The sequence below is a fragment of the Lytechinus pictus genome, chromosome 2, assembly GCF_037042905.1.
Source record: "Lytechinus pictus isolate F3 Inbred chromosome 2, Lp3.0, whole genome shotgun sequence".
Classification (NCBI taxonomy): domain Eukaryota; kingdom Metazoa; phylum Echinodermata; class Echinoidea; order Temnopleuroida; family Toxopneustidae; genus Lytechinus; species Lytechinus pictus.
This window is the reverse complement of record NC_087246.1, coordinates 25,561,801-25,566,825: the sequence shown is the minus strand read 5'-3', so window position 1 is coordinate 25,566,825 and position 5,025 is coordinate 25,561,801.

Genomic DNA, 5,025 nt, shown 5'->3' with positions numbered 1-5,025 from the left:
AAATGGTGGTAAACGAGTAAGTCAATATTTTCTCTGAAAAGCTTTATGAGGGGGAATTCCCAGATCTGTATCTATGTTGAAACATCTTATCCCCCGGGATAACCCCCTCATTAGATAAAAATAAACTTTGAGATTTACACGTACGTGCTTATCACAAAATATACAGTAAGAACAATTATTAATGCTGTTTTGGAAAAGTGGGGTGCTATAAAGGTCAAAAGAATCTAAATAATTACGTTTGCGAATCTCATTTGCGAAATTCGGACGAATTACTTTTTTGCACGCACCACAATCCTTGGGATTTTAAGGATTGTAATTTGTGCAAAATTAAGAAATATTATCACTTTTTTATTATTATGATCAAACATATTTATTTGTACCGTAAAGGTCCATCTCATTTTGTAAAAGACAATTCAAAACTACACCTGTATATATTATCCAATTTTATGGATTTTTTTAAATTTTGTTGTTGGTTGGTTTTAACGGCGCTCTCATTAAAAAAAAAAAAGAATATATATATGGACAAATAAAAATTAGTTTACTATATCAAAACAATAGTTCTTTTTTTTTATTATTTTCAGTAGATAATGGACTTGAATTTGAGAAATATATATAAGGCCGTTGATTGATAGAATAGATTATTTTTAAATAATAACATTTCGTTTTTATATATCTCTTAAGAAATAAACGACGTGACTAAACGAAAATGGATCCCTCTTCTTTTTTTATACATAATTAAAGTGAAAAACAAGGCTGATGCTATTTGGTACAGGTCAAATCAATGAAAAATATGAGCTTGCAATTGTGAGCTTTGAAAAAAAATCTTAATAAGGATACAAAAGCACAAATAGACCCTCTCATGTACACAAAACATATCCTCACAATACACGCGCGTACACGCACCAGCACACCCTTTCACAATCATCCCCATTTTTTTTTTTTTTCTCTTGCTTTTTTAGCCTTTATTCAGATACTATTACATTTTTCATATACAAGGGTAATAAATCAAATACATGTATGCAAATTAAAGTGAAGTACACTTATACAGCAATATAACATATGAAATAATATACATCTTGATATAAATTTTTCGAACAAATATTATCATAACCCATAATACCAATAACAAAAACCTCGTAATTTCACATGTATTTACTGTATAATAATACCGTATTGTATGATGAAAAATCAAAAGTACAGACTTTTTTAAGTGAAGAGGTTATCCCATAATAAAAAAAAAAGTACTTATACATGTATATTCATTCCTCCAACTTTTGTAAGACAATACAGAAAAAAAAAGTCTCTATGTTTATTCTTAGAAAGTATACAATAATCTGAATAAAGATTTTGTATATAAAGCACACACGAAAACAAAACAAAACACAACATCAACAAAATAAAACAAACAAAACCTTTTCCACACCCCAAACAAAATATTCTTTCTTTTTGGATCTACTCAAACATATATTTTGCTAACCATGGAGATAGGAAACCCCCCCCCCCCCCCCCCCCATCCCTGGCAGCAAGCACTCACATTCACACGCGGACATATACCATTGCACACTCGCATTCACACGCGGACATACCATTACATACTCACAGCACCAGCAGACGCTTCACACCTGTTTGCATTCACTGCCTCATTCACCTTCAGTTCTTCCCATTTTTTTACATGCAAACTCAATTTGCCCGATTTTATAGCTAAGCATTTTTCTTCCTCCCTACGTTCCGCAATATATTTTTGTATTTTATGACAGGAAGGAACCTGACCATTAGTTCTGGATTGGAAAATGGCATATTTGATGAAAAAGATTATACAGTTTACACAATTATTTCTATTCGTACTTCCAGATAATCCCAAATGTATATCTCTCCATTCTAAATCTCTTAATTCAGACATACAGAAATATTTAATGAAAAATTCCCATAAAGGTTTTACCTTGGAACAATTTAGAAAAATATGAATGTATGATTCGGTTTCTCTGCCACAAAAAGAGCATAAACTGTCTTTAACATACCCAAATCTCAATAACTGTTCTTTGGTATAAATCGCCCCGTGTAAAAGTAAGAACTGGAATTCTCTTTGTTTCCTAATCAAAGTTATGCTCCTGGTTTGGGCAAGCCTATTACACATTTCAACATCTGTAAAATTCAAATTAATGTTTTTATCTTTCAATGTTAAATTATAAGTTTCCCGTAAATTTTCAACAAAACAACTATAAATCATTTTTGATTTAATCACCTCAAAAGTAGTTTCCAGCTTACTGATATTCAAATTAACATTGAAGTTCTCATCGTCAATCTTTATAAATTTAATAGAGCTATAGGCATTTTTCCAAGTAATTGGAATAGCATGTACTATATCAATAATGTGGAGCAGTTCATCTGCGGTTACCCCAAGATTTTGAAAATAAGCCACAGGTCTCACAACCCCGTTATCAAAAATATGATCTACAGTGTATATTCCCTTATTATAAAGATCAATATCAAAAATCATTTTACCTCTTACACATACATTCTTATTATTAAATATAATCGGGTTTACTTCCTCTTTTGTATATCTATATTTTCTCATATCTTGCCAAGCCTTCAGCATTTCAAAATAAAATTGTGGCATTGTCTGTGTTAATTTGCAAATATCAAAATCGCATAGAAATAACAGTCTCCCACCGAGTGATCTAAAACAGAAATCAAAATACAATTTCCACCCAGCATTGCGTTCCCCGTATAATAGACGTTTCAGCCACATTAGACGTTGGGCCTTTATGAACAACTTAAAATTCATCATTCTTAACCCACCGTGTGAGTAATCCTGATACATAATGTTTCTCTTTATACGGTCTTTACCTGACCATAAAAACTCAAAAGTGATCCGTTCCACCTCAACGAACAACCACTTAGGGACAACTAAAAGTGACGAGACGTAATTTAATTTTGATAATGCATAACTTTTCAACAATTGTATTTTACCCATTAGGGTTAGATCCCTTTGTTTCCACCATCCCAAAAGTCTTTTTATTTTGCTTAGTATCTCTTTGAAGTTTAGATCTTCTTTTATTATTACATTTAGAGAGAAATAAACGCCTAAGATTTTAATTTGCTGAACCAAATTTCCAAATAGCGGAGTTTGAGGTCTGTCTTGATCTTGATCCCATGCATCCCCACACACCACACACACACACACACACCGTACATGTATGACAGGCCGTTCATGCCACAAGCCGTCATTCATTTACTCACTCGAGTGAGTGAATGATTTGTACGTATTTTACCACCACTCACTCGGGAGAATGAGTGAGTGAACAGTTTTATCCAAGCAGAGGGCCGTTCATGCCATAAGTCATCATTCATTCACTCACTCGAGCATGCCGAGTGAGTGAATGATTTGTGCATATCTTACCACCACTCACTTGGGAGAGTGAGTGAACAGTTATATCCAATTAGAGAGCTAAAATCGTTATCGAGTATGACGGGCCGTTCATGCCATAAGCCCCTCCTCTCCATCTCATGTCACTCGCTCTTTCACTATCCTTTCACACACACCCCAAACCTTCGTTAGATGTGATATCTCCTTGGTCTTACTTGCACCCTCATATTTAAACACACACACGAAAACAACCCACACTGTCTACACACATAACTAAAGTACGATTAGATACTCATGATATATATCGAACAAAATGCACGAACACATTAAAAGTTCCAACTGAATGTAGACATGGTAAGTATAATCTTGTTTTGGCTTTACACTTATCATTTATTCCATGTATTATTTGATAAATGTGCTTCTTGGTTATTAAATTCAACTTTCATTCAATGGAATTGTCATGCAAGGTTATACACGAAATTCTTCTCTTACATATCTTTGTCTGCTATAATCGTTATGAATTAAAACATCCAGGAATCAAAAGTACATTCCAGTTATTAAGACTCCATCACCTTGAAAAAAAAACTTTTTAAAACTACCAGCTTGTTGAATACAAAGGATAGAAAAAAATCACTTCATTAGTGTATATTATATGGACCCCTGTTATTTATGAAAATGAAACAAGATTATAACATTAATCACCTTAAACATATTATTCTTGATGATTGCCATGATGGAGATGAAACATCCATTTTGTTTCATGAATAGGCCTACATGTACAACGCATGACAAGTTTATATGCATGATTGAAAATATAGCATCCGAATGACTTGTTTCATGCTAATCTATATAAAGTCTACAAATCGGGGGTTTTGGATTCCAGTGACCCGGGTTGATCGATTCCAACATGGTGCGCTAGTGCCCTTTGGTAAGGCATTAATCCTCATTACCAGGTCCATCGGAGAGGACCTTAAGGTGTCGGACCTCTGGTTGCTAGCTTACAAGCATTCATGCTTTCGTAGCGATCAGGTAAAAAAAAATCACCACCATTACCAAATAACATACGATTAAGGGCTCCGGACTATCAAGTTTCTCGTCATGAAGATCTAAAGGTAACATGCGCAACAATTAGTTGATTTAAATGTATCCAGAAAAAAAAATATACAGCACAAAAAATCCATCGAATTCTGATATAAAATGTGCAGTGTTAACTGCTCATACATCAGTCTGTTACAGGCTAGCTGCCTGATCTATAACCATGATAATAATTAGGTACAATGAATGTAACATGATATGAGGTAAGAACCAATTGAGTTACCTGGGTATTTAGCAGGCGCGGTTCTAGACTAAAAGTTTTTAGGGGCTTGATAAATTTTCGAAGTTGCTTTTAACAATGAGAATTATCTATTCTGGATAGCCTTATACTGACCAAGCAGCAATTTCCCCCATCAAAAAAAAACTATTTCAATATCATGCGAGGGAGCGTGGCGACCGAGCGAAAGAAAATCACACTTTCAAAATGTTTGATTGAGAATTCTTCATCTTTATTATGCATCATGGCCTGATGGGTGTTATACATGTAGATATAGGGGATATGACTGGTTATCGAGAAATGGGTTTGTGTTATTACTCTCTCCAAGCGTTTTTTAAGACTTTGA